At 40.3% G+C, this 18494-nt stretch overlaps 1 long non-coding RNA gene across 1 annotated transcript in view; it reads right to left on the bottom strand.

Moving 5' to 3' along the window:
- The window catches only part of LOC109443577 (uncharacterized), a 272823-nt gene that overhangs the window by 61613 nt on the left and 192716 nt on the right, over positions 1–18494 (bottom strand). The window contains exon 3 of the long non-coding RNA XR_012489505.1: positions 2765–2878. This is a non-coding gene — a long non-coding RNA (uncharacterized LOC109443577). The remainder of the gene's footprint in view (positions 1–2764; positions 2879–18494) is intronic.

The following is an 18494-nucleotide window of genomic DNA, read 5'->3' as shown; positions in this document are numbered from 1 at the left end:
TCTTCAATCATCAGCCATATCAGAGAGGTGGGGCCTTCTTGTCACCTCTTGCTCCATGCGGATGCAAGTTGGGCCACCCCCACCCACTGACAGCACGAGGACGGAGGCCCGTCTTCTCTTCTCCAGGCAGCAGGTTACGCATGTGAACTTGAGTTGTCTCTGTAGGTCCAGGTCCTCCCCCCACCCTGCCTCCCTGCCTTCTTCCTTTTTGCCTCCTTCCTCTCCTTTTCCCTTCCCTTTCTGCCTTCTTTTCTTCCTTTTCCCTTTCTCCCTTTTTGTTCTCTTGCTTTGATGCCCACATATTCTCTCCATCTCTATCTCTGTCTCTGTCTCCAACACACCCAAGCAATACAGCACACCGTAAGAACCATTCTCGATCTCCACATTGGGGTGGGGGATGCGAGGCCCACCCTGGGCTTCTGCCTACACTGTCTTTTCAATTGGCTGCAGCTGTCACCACAGTCTTCTACTGGGGTGGAAGGGATTTCAAGGAACTAGCACAGAACGGTAAAATGGATGAAGTCTTTTGTTTCCCAGGTGGCTAGCAAGTTGTGTTTGTGTGTTCCATCAGGGCTGTGGAACTCAGGGAGGTGGGGGAGCCCTAGACCCCTGACTGGAGAATCTCATACAGGCCAACCCAACGTGACAGCATGCCTTAGAGGAGCTGAGATTTGAGCTGGGCATTGAACGCAGCACAAACACTTTTCTACCTGGGGAAGTGCAGACCTGAAGTTAACCTGGGAAAGGCCCAGGTTACTGCATCTCTGCCCTCCTGGAGCAGCCAGACTTTTAAATCTAAGGCATCTTTAATTAATGCTTGTGCTGCTTGAAATCACCCTGTAAGTTCCTCATCTCTGAGTCCTGTTCTTATGTCAGGTTAGTGGACTCTGAAACTCTGCCAGGAACATATTTACTCCCAGAGGATTTGGGTCAATATTGCCATTGTGATACTTGAAATTATGACAAAATCTGGATAATTCATGAAGAGGTACCCATCACCTGGGTCCATGAGTTCTCAGGACACTTCTAAATTGAATATTTTGAGCATCTGCTTTAAGCATCTCAGCAATAGTCTGTGTCGTCAGTCTCAGGTCTCTAGGAAATGGTAAATTTCTTTGGGGCTTCTGATCATAGATTGGGAGAGTTGGCAAGAGACAGCACCGTCAGCTTATTGACAGCATTTGGCGACTAAGGGTGTGATCATGATGAGGAGCAAGCATTTGTAGGTCTATAATCACGTTCTGGGTACTGGCGTTCTATGTCTCATCCTTACAAGATCCCTGTGTGTCAGGCACTGTTCGTACTCTCCCTTTATAGGCCAGGAAACAGGAGACAGAATGGGGAAGTTGAATCACTCAGTCAATGAGCATAAGGCAGATGTTAAGGCCAATAGGACAGAAATCTCTGGTGTGTTTTTTTCCCTGCTATATTCCTAGTCTCTGCATAGTCCTGGCACATAGTAAATGCTCAGTAAATACTTTATGGATGAATGAAGTGGCAGGACTGTGATAGAAACCCAACTGTCTGGCTCCAAAGGCTATGCTGTTGGGTGAAAGGGATCAGAATACGCCACTCCAAAATATGCCTTGGCATGACGATTGTTTTGGACAGAAGGTAATTGAGAAAGAGCAGATGCAGAAAGCTTCCCCTTTCTATCTAAAAGCAGAGCATAAATTTCTCTTTGTGAAGCTGTGTCCCCTCCCCTCCATACCAGGAGGAGGAGACAACTCAGTACTGGAGATGACATCCATTTGAATCTGCATAAACAAATCTTACTGAATTATTATCTTCCATTTTTTCCCTCCCATATATTTACTTTTCCACAATTCATTGCCCATCGAAGCTCAAACTCTTTTCCTTTGTCTTGTGACTTCTCCACAAATTTATGACTCTTTGTTAAAACGGTATATAAGCTTTCAGGCTATCTGCTTCCTTGGGTTTTCACTTCCTTTTTTTTTTGTGAGACACCCGTATACACACATACAAATTAAAATATTAACGTCAAGTAAAATTTGTATGCATTTTATCCTGTTAATCTACTTCTGTCTCTTTAATGTACATAGACCCAGGTACTGAACCTAAGATGGTAGAGGAAACACTCTTTCCCTCACCGTAGGATACCATGCCATTTCTTTCTACTCTATTATCCCCTGTGTTTCCCCCGCCTTCTCCCTAGACCCAGTGGTTCTCAAACTTTAGCCTATATCAGAATCACCTGGGGTGCTTCTTACAGCACAGACCACTGGGCCCAATCCCAGTTTCTGATCAGTAGGCCTGGGGGAAGGTCTGAAAATGTCTATTTCTAACAAGCTGCCCAGCACTGTAGGAGCTGCTGGTCTGGGACCTCTGTCCTAGGTTATCAAATCCCTTATAAGCCCCACATTTTAATACAAATATCCTTTCCCTTTTGCACCACAACAAGGAAAGCTCATTCTATTCACAGTCAAGAGAATGAAAGAATAACTGAAAATTGCCCCATCACCATTTCAGCAGAAGCAAACCCCAGCAGCTGCGGGAGTTATTGCTGTGGTCATAGAGAGAGAAGACCCGTAAGTTACAATTAGAACACCCGGATTCAAGTCCTAGCTCCTCGTTGCCCTAGCAATAGGGACCTGGACAAGTCAGTTGACCTTTCTTCTCTTCATTCTCTAAAAGGGGCATGTGGATAACCCCTGTTTTTTCTACACCCCAGGGCTCTTGAGGGAATGGAGGGATAAAACAAGGATAGCACTCTGGAAACTGTAAAGGACTGGAGAACTGGTACCTGGTATTCAGTCAGCTCATGAAGTCATAATGTTGGTCTTGCAACCAGAATTAACTCCGGTGGGTGATGGGTGAGTTCAGAAAGAAGTGCGGGCTCTCTTTATATGCTGTACAGCTGAAACAAAATGAAACAGCAAGATGTTTCAAAGCAGAACATGAAAATTAAAGCTATATACTTCCAGATGAAATATACTTCATTATCACAGGCTAAACATAAAATAAATAGGGCAGAAATACAGCTATCTGTTCCTATAAAGAACAGGAAGGAAATTTGGGGAACAATTCCTGAATAACTTTAAATGCCTCTTCTATCTTTTTACTGCAGAGCCAAGAAGGGCAGAAAATGATGACAAACTAATTATGATGATGGATGGCGAGCCAGTCCCTTGTGTTAGCTACACTGCGGGAGCAAAGAGCAACTCTACAGCTTGCAGACTTCAATGGGCAAGACACTCTAGATGATAATGGGCAATACAGATTAACAACATTATGTTAAACAGGATAATTATTCTTTTTCATTTCCTAGTACTTTCCCAGGAACCTGGTCCTGCCTCCCATTTTTCTGTTTCTTATTTCCAAGGCACTATCTGTGTGTATGAGGCAGGCTTCACTTCTGCTAATTAAAGGTGATGTGCTGGCTTTTCCTGCAGTTTCCAACAGCAGGGGTCCAGGGACCAGAGATTGATGAAACCACTATGAGGGAACCACCATTTCCAAAAGCAGGGTGAGGGGATGGGAAGACTAGGGATACAAAGCAAACAAACTCTGCAAAAACAAATTCTGCTTTTCTTTTCTTTCTTTTTATTTAAGTGCTTTTCTGAGAATTTTAACAATGCATTCAGTGATCTGGTGTAAGGGTGATAGCTTAGAATTAAGAGATTTTTTTTTTTATGTCAATCAGAGGTAAATTCCAGACAGCATCACATAATTACGCAGCCTTTCCCTTCCCTTCCCTTCCCTTCCCTTCCCTTCCCTTCCCTTCCCTTCCCCCTTCCTTCCTTCCTTCCTTCCTTCCTTCCTTCCTTCCTTCCTTCCTTCCTTCCTTCCACCTGTTACTGATAACCGTATCATAATCACCTGCCATGTGCTACGCGCTGAGGCAGACCTCGAGACACAATAGTGAACAATACAGACATGAGCCCTACTATTCTAAAAGGGGAGATAAAACAAAAATAGGCAAATATGCAGAATGAGTGCAACTAGTAAAAAGGGTCATGAGGTAAGAAACAAGGAGCTGAGATGGAGATTGACAGGGAAGGATATTTACATAGAGCATTTGGGGAAGACATCTCTGAAGAGGTTGAGGATTAACTGAGACTCAAAAGACTAAAACAAAGCATTCAAAGGAGGGGAGGAGAATGATCCAGGCAAGACAGCAGCATTTGCAAGACAGAATGGCATGCACATGGCATGCTTGAGGACCTGAAGAAGGTAGGTCAGTGTGGCTGGGGCCAAGTGAGCAGCAGGAAGAGGGGAAGATAAGTCTGAGAGATACACAGGGACCAGTTTTGGCAACACCTTGTGGACCATCCCACGTGTAGGTGTGGAAACTGTATTGATAACAATTTCTAATATTTCTATCTCACTTTATACTATACAATGTACTGTAAGACAGTGCTTTGAAAACTTTAGCATGCATACAAATTACCTGAGCATCTTGTTAAAAGGAAGCTTCTGATTCAGCAGGCCCAGGGTAGGGCCTGGGGTTTTGCATTTCTAAGAAGCTCCTGAGTGATGCTGAGGCTCCCCATCTGCAGATTACACTTTGAATAGCAGGGCTGTAATATACCTTATTTCACTTAATCCTACACCCTTCAGGAAAGTTTAATCATCTTTATTACACGATGAAAAGTCTAAGACTTAGAAAAGTGTTAAATTATATCTTGTCTAAACAAAAAACAGTCACTAGGACCTGGGCTATATGAGGTCCGACAATCATGTTCGCAAACTCATCCTAGAAAAAGTGCTACATACCTCATTTCTGAGTATCACTACGGTCACCTTCGAAGTCCTCCCTCCCCTTGGGAGCTATGCGAGAATACCAGCACCTATTCCAACCTGCAAAGCAATTTGGGAACTCTTTTTCTGGAATGGCCATCAGAGGTGTTGTCATATTACACTTGATGTCCTGAATGTTATCAAAATGTCTTCCTTTTAATATTTCCTTTATCTTTGGGTAAAGAAAGAAGTCATTGGGGGCCAGATCAGGTGAGTAGGGAGGGTGTTCCAATACAGTTATTTGTTTACTGGCTAAAAACTCCCTCACAGAGGGCGTTTCAGTTAACATTTTCAGTTAACATTTTCAGTTAACATTTTCAGTTAACATTTTCAGTTAACGTTTTCCTAACTGTTTCTCTATCAATGTTTATTTGGTCTGCTGTGCTTCTCACAGGCAGCCGAGGATTTTGACACACTATTCAAAGAATTTTTGCAATGTTTTCATCAGTTCTCCTCGTTACTGGCCACCCTGACCTCTCTTCATCAGTGACGTGTTCTCTTCCCTCAGAAAGATGTTCAATCCATTTGCACACTGCCGTTTTCTTCATGGCATTATCCTCATAAACTTGGACTAACATGGCCCTGATTTCACTCCCACTCTTGCCAACTTTAACAAGAAATTTCATGTTTGTTCGTTGCTCTAATTCAAGCTCAGACATTCTCGTGACAGTACACGAAAACATGCAACAACAATAATGAACGCCACTCAGCAAGACACCGCGACACGTCGACAAAAACACAGCTATGAGACACTGATATACCAAGGTTATGAAACTTTCTTGAGCTGTTTGTGCAGTGCTGCCAATGTGAGCGCACATGGCAAGTTTGCGAATGTAATTATCAGACCTCAGTTCACCAATACAGGTTACAATTAGAAAATCTGTGAGGCTCTGCAGATTTTAACCCTTATTTAATCAATTTGTTATTTAAATAAGTAAAAGAAAATATTAAACCAGAAGTGATCCATATATTTGCATGAGGATCAATTCAGAGAAAAAAAAAGTTTGAGACTAACTATATTTAACAGGTATCTTTGTGTGTGTGTAATTTTATTCATTTTTAATTGAGGTATAATTTATATACATTAAAGTGTACAGATCTGAAGTGTTCACTTTTATTCATTTTTAATTGAGGTTTAATTTGTACACATTAAAATACATGGATCTAAAGTGTAACCAAAACCCAAGACAAGATATAGAGCATTTGCATTATCCCAGAAAGTTCCATCATGCCTCTTTTCAGTTAGTTACTTGATTTTTATCAGCAGTGATAAATTTCATCTGTTCTTGAACTTCATATAATTTAAATCATATAATATGTACTTCTTTGTGCTGGATTCTTTCACTCAGCATAACATTTTGAGGTTCATAACCAGTATTTTTTATCAAGAAATATCCTAACTCTCACTGTATAATATTTACAATTTTTCTTCACCGTTATTTTATGATTCTCCCATAATTAGAAGTTTCTCATTTGGGACTAAAATTATAGACATCACATACCTAGCAACCACTGAGGATTTGATTATCATAACAAAGTTGGGCCAAACTTTATTGTCAAGTAAAAAACACTTTTGAAGCTGGTTTATTTTGTCTTTTGCTGACTGACTTTCTCAGTTACTTAACTGCACATTGTGGATTTTCTCATAGTGCCTCTTAACACTGGACATTCCAAAAGCAAGAATTTTTCCGAAGCAAAAATTAAAAGCAACAGCAGTAAAATTTTTAAGACAACAAAGTACTATTCAGATTGCATTCAAGCATGCACTTTTCCTCAGCATACTCTTTTTATTCTTGGTAGTAGCCCTAGCAAAACTAGAAATTGTATTGTGAAACACACACACACACACACACACACACACACACACACACACACACACTGAGTGATTAGTATATGCAGAGAGTCCACAGAGACACCTACATTTGGTCCCTTTAATTCATCTGAAACAACCCCCGACTTCTGTCTTGTTGACCACTGTCATCCATATCAGAGCCCATCACTTTGCTGACAGCATTTGGGAGAATTTTTTGTTTGGGCAGGAGTTTGTTTTCATTTCAGTTTTTTTTTTGTTTTGTTTTGTTTTATGTTTTTTGTTTGTTTTGTTTTTTGTCTCTGAGAGGATGTTGTAAAATCATATTTCTCTATTTACCATGTAAGCTTATGGATAAACTGCTATGGGAACTAGTTCTGTAACACTGATGAATTTTAGGGAGTAGCAAATTTTAAATTGTCTATTTGTAATTAGAAAGCGCGCACTCAGAGACACATAATATCATGTCCAAGAGGATAAACATTCTGTCCTATTTGTCTTTGTATTTTCAACAACTAGCCCAGGGCTGGACATTGAACAACACTCAATAAATATCTGTGGAATCAATGGCATGTTAAAAAATTAAAATAAAGTAAAATAGCACTGATGTTTAAAAGTGTGGTAAAGCAGACACTTCTTTCACTGACAAAGTACAGAATAATTACCCGTATGGAAGAAGCAGGAAGACAAAAAAAATATACTTAGGAAAAAATTTTTATATCAAGAAATTTTCTTTTAATTGATCCTAATGCTTTGTAAGACAAAAAAAAAAAAAACAGCTATAATTTTTATACTCCCCCCCGCCAGTTTCAAATTTAAGTATTCAAGGCACATGATTTTACTGTAGATGATTACTGAGTGACAATCACATATAGATATATTCAATATCATTTAGTCGAAAATGGCTCCCATTGTATTCACTAATATATTAAAATCACACTTGAGTATTAGATTTTTAATCAAGAAATGATCACCCTTCTCATGAATACTGATTTGGATGGCAGAAATTATCAAACATATGAAGAAATACTATTTTGAATGGAAATTGCATTTCTCATTAAAGAATTGATTTTTTTTTTTTTTTATTTTTGTCTGCCATGTTTATTAACTTTGCTTGATGTGGCCCTCTGTTTTCTTAGAGAGCCATTGATCCAACCGACAAGGGAATGGTGGAGAAGGGAGAGGAGAAACACATGCTTCCTTTCTGTTACTCCAGCACGGCAAGCGGCCATCTCCTGCTTCTAAGCCCTTGCATTCACTTTTCCCTCTCCCTGAAATGCCCTGTCCCCAGCAATTCGTGAGATCAGCTCATTCTCATCCTTGGGGTTTTTGCTCTAATGGTCTCTTCAGAGAGGCCCTCAGTGACCACTCAGCTCATAGCAGCTGACCTAGTGACCTTCCACCTTCAGCTGTGCAGGTGTCTATTTCTGCTGGCTTGTTAACTGTCTATTTTCCTCATTAGAATGGAAGCTCTGTGAGGTTAGGGATTATATCTGTCTTGTTCTCCCAATGCATCCCCAGCTCCCAGCCCAGTTTCAGTCACATGGAGAGCACTCAATAAATATTTGGAGGGGGAACAGATAAATATACGAATCCACCATTCCTATTTACAGAGTACTTTTAACTGCACACAACTTGAAGAATCAGCATAAGGCGATTTCTAAACCCAGCCTCCCAAAGCTTAATGAATGCAGGAGGCAATTAGCTGCAACCTTTCAGGTTCATTGGCTGCTTCTTTGCATTCCCGTAGTGACAGGACAATTATACAGTAGAGAGCTGCTCAGATGACATGAGTTTTGGTCACATAGAAACTTGGGAATCAAGTGCTGCTTCTCTGCCATTTCTAGGAGAGTTTACATAAGGGATTGTGCCATAATTCATAGCAACTGCTGAACGTCTATAGTCAACTTTGTGGACACCTCAGAGGTTGGCAAACCAGGAGCTGTGCTGAAAAGAGATTAAAGTTAGATGGCTGTGACATCAGTCTTTTATTCAAAGTGCCTAGAGCACCTAAATGCATTCATAATAATAATTTTTTTAGTTACATTAATTATCAGTGTAATTCATGCTCATTATATATAACTGAAAAACAAAAACCCAAAGCATTAAGATATCCACAGAAGATCATTATAACATGTTTCAGTAGTGTAACATGGCTTGGCAATGAGACGACGTAGATTCAAATACCATCTGGCCACTTATTGATGCTGTGAATACATAAGATTGCAAATGGCCACAAATTCTTCCTATCTCTGTATGCATGCCCTCTTGCAGTATGACCATGCCACTCTTCCAATCAAGAGGTGGAATCTATTTCTCCACCCCAATTGGGATTTAGCCTGATATGGATTATTTCAACCAACAGGACGTTAGCAGACATGACACAAGAAGGGACTTGGAAAGTGCTTAGGTTTTCGGGTTTCGCCTCTCCTGCAGCTGGGAACTCCACCACCACCACGTGAACAAGCCTGGATTAGCCTCATGGAGGATGAGTGACCACGTGGAGAGAGGCCCAGCTGTCCCATTATCCCAGGGAAGGTCCAGACATGAAAGTGAGGCCATCCTTGGCCATCTGGTCCTCACCATATAGTCCCAGCCAGAGAATTGCAGCCAAGCCACAGAATTATAGCAAACAATAATATATATATATATATATATATATATATATATATATATATATATATATTTAATTCTATACATATTTGTTAGCAGAAGCTGACTGATACAGTGATTCTGGGCAAAATGCTTAAGCTCTTTAAGTCTCAGTTTCCTAATCTGCAGAATAAAGATGATACTACCACCTTTCCCATAGGCTTTGCTTCAAGTACTAAAGGAGATAATGCGTGGAAGGATTTAGCATCATACTGGCACACGTAGACACTAAATACATTTTTATGGATTACGTCCAGGCTTCTTAGAAAATGAAGAGTGCATTCTTTATTATCTGCTTTGCTTTGTTGACATAATATTTTAATATCTAACATATAACTGAAACATAAAACCATTTCCTCATTGTTTATTATTTAAGTTGTTTACAACTTTTTAATTTTCAACATCACAGGTTCTCACAGAAGGACTCCTTCTTCCATAATGAAATGGAAGATGGTTTTTCCAGAGGATGCAAGAACTTCCATGAAACTGCTTCAAGGAGAAATAAGGAAGAGTCTACCCATGGAGCAAACAGAAAAGATTCTGATTTATCCAACATAACAGCTTATGTTAAGCAGTCAGGCTGAGGAAGGCAGAGGACCTCCAGGCCTAAAAGTGATGGTCTGGGAAGATCTGTGCTCCATGTGACACAGCAAAAAGGCCCCTGTTGCTCCACATCACATGTATTTGTTCTGAGACTAAGAAGCTTCTGCTAGTGATTGGCTCATAGCAACCTTAGGGTAAAGAGGCTGTTTCCCAAATTACTAGAGACAGCTCTATGGACTGTCAAAAAGCTCCTCCCTGGAATGAGGTCTGTATCATGCCCCAAACAGACCCTATACCTGTGCCATCTGTCAGAATGTTTACAGATCCCTGTTGGTCTGTGGATCAGACGCTGAAAGTCTGGAGCTAAAGGTCACAGCCACAGCATGCCAGGCACACTTACTTCCTGTGGTGATTCTAGTAACCCACATTTTCAGGGGTCCTGATGGAAGACTAGCTCCTCTGGTGCAGGTTGCAGTCTCAGAGAATCCCAGAAATTGCACTTCAGCTTCGAAGCCTCATAAAAGTGCTGCCTGAGGTTTTACTCAGCAGGAAACAATCAGCTATTGTCCAGAAAAAAAGAAAAGGTGAGGATCCCCGTAAAGAAGAGAAAACCATGAGCTTCATGACAAAGACCAAAATAGCTGGAAATTATTTCTGGTGTGTGTGTGTCTATCCGTAGGATTAAAGCTAATAGGAATGATGATACAAAAACAGACATTCCACGCACGCATGAATTGGTAAGCTGGTTGTTAGCATGGTCTTCGCTAAATCATTTTAGCTGCTACTTCTTAGTAACTTGTTATGCATTCCAGCATGCTATCTGCTTTGACCTACTTTTCTTACTTTGTAAGAAGAGAAAATCGCTGCAGGAACTAGACTCAATCAATATCCAAGTTCCAACCAATTATCAAGTCGGCCGAACCACAGTTTCTGCCTCCAATTTCTGCCACAAACTTTCAAGAAAAATATAGCCTCTTATTCTTTGGATTTATATCTTGTTGTCATTTTATATAATTTGTGGAATTCTGTTGGTAAGTCCAATACAATGGAAACAGACTACAATGGATTTACTCAGCAATTGCTATTTTTAATTCTCTGTAGAGAGGATCTTCTCCAAAAATACTGGCATGCTTGCCTTGGGTCTCAAATTCAATGCCCCAACTTTTATTGTCAATCATATTGCACTTACATGGTCACGTACTAGGGCAACAGACACGCATGATAAATATCTGCCTTGATATTGTTATTTTTTGGAAAAATATTCCCTGCCTCTTTTCAAAACTATCTGAAGCAGCCTACCAGAAGGGATGTGTAAGATCATGAAACTAAAAAAAGCAATGGAAAGCAACCAAAAATCTCACCGAGAGAGTGGGAATATAAATATTACACCTATATCAGCTAATAGAGGGGGAAGTGTTAACGTTATCTTTGAAAGAATAGGAGACACATGAGCTGTTGAAATGGTCAAAAGGTTTGGATGCAGACAGACAAGGTTTGGATCCCCGAAATTTCACTTAATGGGAGAATTCAGACAAGTTACCAACCCTTTCCGAATTCCAGGTTTTTCTGCCTCCAGGTTTATAATAGGCATATCATAGATTGTTGTCAGGAGTAAATATAACACAAATGTAATAAAAAACAAATACATGGGTGATAACTATGTGCCAGGCACTCTTGTAAGCACTTTCCTTGTATTATTACTTCATTGACGTCTGATAAGGATTCTGTGACCCTAGACTACTAGTCCAGCTTTAGCAATTGGAAAACTGAGGCGCACAAAGGGGAATGAGACGCCCAAGCTCACAGCCCAGTAGAGGTGAAACCAGTATGTGAAGCTGGAAGTCAGGCTCCAGAGTCCATACTCTTAACCACTCTGCTACCATGTTTCCCCGAAAATAAGACCTAGCAGGACTTATTTTCAGCTCTAATGTGTCTTTTGGAGCAAAATTAATATAAGACACAGTCTTATTTTACTATAATATAAGACTTGGTATAATATAATATAATATAATATAATACTGAGTCTTATATTAATTTTTGCTCCAAAAGACTCATTAAAGCTGATCGTCTGGCTAGGTCTTATTTTCGGGGAAACATGGTATACTGTCTCATTAACTCAAATGAGATAGTGTCAAGATAAAAAGTGAATGGATGATATCCCATACTCTTATCAGCTTCCCAGCAGCCAAAGCAAAGAGAGGACTATTTTATATATAATATAGCCATTGTACTATAAGTATATATGATGAAATAAACTACCTTTAGGAAATGCCCTACTTCCTATACTAGGATTAAATTACTATTCCCTGAGATGCTTGCTTGCCAAAAAAGTCCTGGCCCCCAGCCCTGATTTATTAAAGCTGTACCTTTGGGCAGGAGGTGGGGAGATAATGCCACTGGTGATCTAAACCAGCAAGTTCCACAGGAGATTCTTGGGGATGCTGAAGACTCATCCACCCAGCTCTTCCCTTTTCTAGCACTTGATTGTGTAGGTGAGCTGGAATCCAGGTGGGCTCATCCACAGCCATATCTTCATTTACTGAAAAATATCTTCCTCAACTTCTTCACTGCACAATACTCCCCACAAGATACCCCTTATCTACAGCTGCTTGTCAAACCATGTTTCAACAAAATTCTACTATTGTTGAAGTTATATCAGGGCCTAAGATTAGGGAATTGGTAGAGAAGGGAATTTGACAGTTTCTGCCATGTGTTAAACAAGAAATCTCACCAGCAAGAGGATAATTCAGCTCAGAACCACCCGAAGTCATCAAGAGCTGGAGCTGTGGGAGTGGTACCGAGACAGCTGTAACACCAAGATGATGGATTTAAGCATCATTTATTCTAGATCAGAGGTCTGTATTATGCACTTGAGGGTATTCTAAAGCACTGAAGGTAAGAGCAATTAATGTGCCCACTCTTTCCAAATTTACAAAATCTTGGATTTCAGCATATTTGTGTCCAAAAGATGACTGCTAGAAGAAACTGAGTCAGCTCTTTCTCTTAGGAAATTATTCAAGGGGAACAGGGACATCTGTACTTTATGTTCCTCTAGACAATGTGATCACCAGTAACACTGTGAAGCAGTGTACCTTATAAATATTTCCAGATCAAAGAAGGAAGTGACATTTTTTCTAATCCCTCCCAGACCCACCTGAACACACACACACACACACACACACACACACACACACTGATTATTGTGGTCAATTTAAACTTTAAAATATTAAGAAAGCACAAGGGACTTAAAATTTTTGAATTTATAGCAATAAAAAAAAGTTATTTAAAAAATCACCAATCAGTTTAAGTCACCAATTAAGATCAGCTTTGCACCTTAAATGTGAGTTTAGCCCAACCTAATACAGTGGTTAGCCCATTAGGCACCTAGAAAGTCTTTGTTGAATAAACGAATGAATGAGTGGATACCACTTATTTGTTAGGCAAAAACTTAATATACAAATAAAAAACAAAATTGAGAAATTTATATAATCTCTAGGACGAGGTTGCTGGTTCTTAGTGTGGTAGGAAAAATAATTTGGTTTAGATGTTTTCCCCTAATTATAACGGGCATAGAGTTACATTTCAGATATAATTATGTAGACTTTAAAGCTTTAAATATATGTAGAAAAGAAAAGACCTTCACCATGAAACATCACTGGAAGATTTAAAATTCAAAATACATTAGCAACTTGGAAAAAAGAAAAAGAAAAAGAAAAATCCCCTAACACTAGATTCTCAAAACCATTTCCTTTAAATGTTAAGATGGAACTATTTTTTTGTTTTTTCAGTAGTGTGATTTGATCCTGTGACTGTTCTGTCCTTCTGATATCTGTCTTTTTCTCTCCATTCCACCCCCATTGTGTGACATTTAAAGAGAATTAGAATAAGAGTTTACATCAAAACTGTGTGTGACACGACCATAAGGGAAATTTCTATGCACCACCCATCCAAGTTGTCTTTCATACTCTCTTTACACTTAGTGACATTCATTCATTCAAAAAATCTTCTTTATACATAGTGGGTATCTCAACAGACATTTACTGAGCACCCGCCAAGTGAAAGGCACTCTGCTACATACTAAAGATGGAACAGAAAACTCTTCCCCACTAGACTATAGAGATCGTGGTGTAATTAGGCAGATCAACTTTAAATCAATGTTGATCACACAAATAATTAGTTCATTGAGATTGTGCTTAGGACCATGAAGTCAAGTGTAGATTGGCTTCTTTAAATAATAATGTTACTTGATGAAGGAGTATGAACTTGATCCCACCTAGAGTTATGGACAACCACCAAAGGGTTTCATCTGTAAGTGACATGATCAGATCCACTTTCGTAAAAGGTCACTCTGACCACACCGAGGAAGACAGATTTAGATGAGGCAAAGACAAATGCTGAGTGACCAGTGTGGAGTCCATTGCATTATTATCATCCAACGAATGCCACATTCCAGGTGACAGATGACTGTGGTATGATCTGGAGTGACAGTACTGGAGATGGTGTGAGTTAACAGTTATGATGATAACAATAACCAAGGCTGCTATGTGCTGTGCCATTCTCTGTGCCTAACCATTCATAACGACTGGCTCATTTAATCGTCAGTCCTATAAGTGAGGTACTATTACCATCCCAATTTTATTATCAAGGAACATGAAGTACAAATAGGTTCAGTAAGCTGTCCATGGTCACACATCTCGCACCTAGCAGTGATATGAACTCAGCGAGTCAGTCTGCAGCGCTCAAGCTCTTAACCATTCTATGAGCTTGCTGAATTTGATCTTCTCCTGGATGCCCAGACAGCTGGTCTTCCAAGGCACTGGCAATTTATTCATTCCTTGCCCAGTCCTTCCACTGCAATTCAACAGATTAAATATTTTGTCGTGGGTCAATTCAAAAGAACACCTTCAGTGTGAATTCTCTATGCCTTGTTCTTTATTTCCTATGCTCCTCTTAGTCTCAAAAATGAATGTGTATTGAAATTGCATGCATGGACCTGTTCTGAAAATTGGCCTTGGAACTTCATATGAAATTCTTTCCTGCACAAACCATGGGTCATAGAGCTCAGTTGTGAATTCTGATGCCTCCATTTGAAAAGATGTGTTAATGTTGAGAATAAGTATGATTCATCAATCTTGGGCAGTGGATGTGGGCCAAAGAAAATTGTTAATTTACAGGGTCACTTCACTATAGGAGCCAGAGCAGAAATGTCAATTTAAAAATTGTGACCCTATTACTGAAGTCACTGTTTTAGGCTGTGTCCTATTAGAATGGGCTTGATGGGCCCGGAGCTGGGCTGACTGTGAGTCAGCTCTGACCTCTGCAGACACAGGGGGCAAGGAGACTCACAGAACCTGCCAGTTACCTGCAATGCTCCTGATGGGGTTAGGAGGCAAGTGTCACAGGAATCTGCTCGTCAGGAGAGAAGGGAAGGGAAGGGAGAAGAAACTCGAGGTATCAAGCAGTAAGGCTATCCAGCTTCCTGTCACTGAGAATCATGTACTAAAGGAGGGTCCTTGGCAGGAAGATGGTTCAGACCTGGACAGGAACTAAGTCTTGAAGAAAAGAGTGTTCACGATGGGACAGAGACACGAGAAGACCCTGCTGTAGCAGCTGCAGTAAAGACTGAAGCTTGGTTACATTGAACACGGTAGTTTGTTCATGTAGTTCGAACTCACATGTACCAGAAACCATCTAAAGGTTTTGAGACTGAGAAATGATCCAAGACGTCATTTCTGCCTGGGAGAAATTCCCCAGGCTAAGCGTGAGAGAGCGCTCCTGTTTGCGAATTGAGGCACATGCCAGTAAAATAGGCTTGATTCAGCACCGCCTCCTGCCCATCTTAGGGTCAGGATAACTCTCACTCGGTGCCTACGTGGCCCTTGTTTAGAGAGTAAAGGAAAGCATGTGCTAGGTTGCAAACACTCCCAGTTCTTTTGGACAATGCCTGTTACTATGAAATGAAGTCAGCCAGGATCCCAAAGCCAATCTCGCTATAGATGGACCTCTTTGTCCCCGGAGGGACCATGATGATTCCTGGCTTCCTGTTTTTGGTCACTGAGATGACCCTGCCTCGGACTTAACTCCTCTGAACCTGTCTCCACTTCTGGTTCCTGCTTCTCTGAGAGTCCCAGCCTTGACAGTGGGGCCGGTTTAAGCTTCTCCTCTGACATGGTTTTTCTTCTGATATCCTGGCTCCTAAAGTCAACAGGTTTCACCCACTCTTCCACCTTCTCTGCCACCTGACTCTGGAACTAACTACTGGGCCTTTTCTCAGCAACCCTCACCTGTTCCCCACCCCGCTGTCTGCTGCCCCCACCTGCTTCTCTGAGGCCTCACAACTGACCTACCGAAATCACCTACAGAGCTAAAATCCCTCAGTGTTCCAGAGCCAGGCACCAAGTGAGTCTTTGGGAAAGTTTCTTGAGGTCCAGAGAGCAGACTTCTTAAGTCATTAGAACTGGAAAGGACCAAATGGCCCAACAGTCTAAAGCCCAAGACTGGGAGAGAACGTGAGGCAGAAGTAGTATAGAACTCAGCTCCCCAGACCTCTCCCTACCTGCCATGTTGCTTCTGTAAATGAAACTACTCGGTAGGAGTTCCGACAATTCCAATAATGAACCTCTCACTCAGGGTCCATCTTACACTTCCTGCTCTCATTTTCGCCCCTCTCCCACTAAGCCTGTTTTCAACCTGAAAGCCAGAATGATCTTAAAAGACCAATCAGATTACAAGTCAATCACCTGCTCAAAACTCACAATGTGTTTCCATAACACTTAGAATACAATCAGAGTCATTGCCAGGGTTTGCGGGGGGCGAAGGGGGCCTGCCCCCCTGATCTTCTGACAGTATGTCTGTCCTGCCATTACCCCGTTTTCACGGTGCGGCAGCCACAGTAGCTTTTTCTATAGTCCTCAAACACACCCAGCTGATCCCCACCTCTGGACTGGGAACACACCCCCAGATGGGGGGTTTGCTCACCATTCAGCTTAACTGCCATCTCCTCGGAGAAGTTTCCCTCTGCAGCCTCCTCTCTACCCCACCTCTCCATTCCCCATTACTAGCTTCATTTTTCCACAGAAAACTGCACTAGCTGAGATGTTTTTCTGTATCTTTTTTGTTTGTCTTCCCCCCCGCCCCAAATATGCCCCAGGACGGCAGGAATCAGGTCTTGTTCAGCACTGTATCCCAGCAGCTGAACAGCGCCTAGCGTGGTAGGTGCTTAACTATTTGTTGAATAAATGAAAGAATCACAAAATGACCACAGACTCTTTCTCTGGAGTGAAGGTTTCAGTTTACAAGTTCTGGAACTAGATCATATAAAGAACAAAAACAAGGAGAAATAAAGAAGCAATTTGTCCATGTAGCTGTTTTAATAAGAACTAAAATATGTAGCTACTAAACCCCATCTTATGCATGATATTTTAACTCCATACTCTATAAAAAGAAAATTATTGCTGCCAAAATTACAGAAATGTGGTTTTGATTTATAATAATGTAGAAACAGTCCTAATAAGTTGTTAGATCTTGTTTATTTCTGAGACTTCACTGAGTTTTCCTTTCATGAAATTATTATTTAAAGTTCTAGTTAGTGAAGTAATGTCAATAATTTAAATGAATTTCTTTACATGCAATTACCTTGGATTGGAAGACAATAAAACAGTTGGAATCACTTTTAACAAACTGCACATTCTTTCCCCTTCATGTAGTCTACTGTTAATATTAGAGAAAGTTACTGCTGCAGCTTCATATTTAAAGTGGAAGTATTTGGTTTAGAGGGAATTATAGACCAAAAAGAATCCACATACTCATATTCACCTTAAAGAAATAAAAATACCAAGAGATCAAAAATTTCCTAATACATGGTATTCAATCACGCTCTATGTATTTGGATTTTGTTTTAAAGAAATTATGTTGGGGAGAAACCATCCCATAGAGAATAGCTGAACTTTAAGAAGGTAAATATATTAATGCATAATGCATTTTTAAATTCATGAATAGCTAATCAGTTTCTTAACCTGTAGAAGTATTGGGCGTTTTCCCTAGGAGAGAAGGGGTTTACCTAGTGTCATGGAATGTAAAGACAGTTACAGGAAAGCATTAGTGATTAAAGATGAAAAAGGTAGATTTCTGCCTCTCAAAAACTATTCACACCTGAAATTTTTATTTTTAACTACTGGATGATTTATTCAAACTGGAAGATAATATTAAAATGTTATAAACAACAGTTGAGAAGTTGATGTATCATTAGGCTGCAAACCATGTTCTAGAAACAGCAAAAACGAATAAGGACAAAGTCAATGAGCAATGAGCAAATGCAAAGAAAAAGACTTGAAAAACTGATTTATCTTCCATGAAAATGTAGAGCAGATTAGACATAATTTATTTACTTTGAGGATAATGACATTGATCCTTTGGAATTCAGAATCAAAATATAGTAAAGCAAACCATGAATATAAAACAGGAAACCAAAATAGATTTTTTTTAATAAGGCTTTTGTTTGGATACCCAGTATGTGATAGCTTTTAGTGGACACAGATTTCTCCTGTTAATAGTCACTCATGCCACTAAATTACCAGGGACACATATGACTCTGCCCACCTTCAAAAGTGAAAGCTGTGGAGAACAGGATAATATAACAGAATAATGAAAGCTGCACAGATAACAGGGTGATGTAACAGGATAATGAATGCTATTTGGATACATTCAATCTGGAGCCAAAATTAGCCTA

The sequence above is a fragment of the Rhinolophus sinicus genome, linkage group LG10 (assembly GCF_036562045.2).
Source record: "Rhinolophus sinicus isolate RSC01 linkage group LG10, ASM3656204v1, whole genome shotgun sequence".
NCBI classification, from domain to species: domain Eukaryota; kingdom Metazoa; phylum Chordata; class Mammalia; order Chiroptera; family Rhinolophidae; genus Rhinolophus; species Rhinolophus sinicus.
This window is presented reverse-complemented; position numbering and strand designations above follow the sequence as displayed.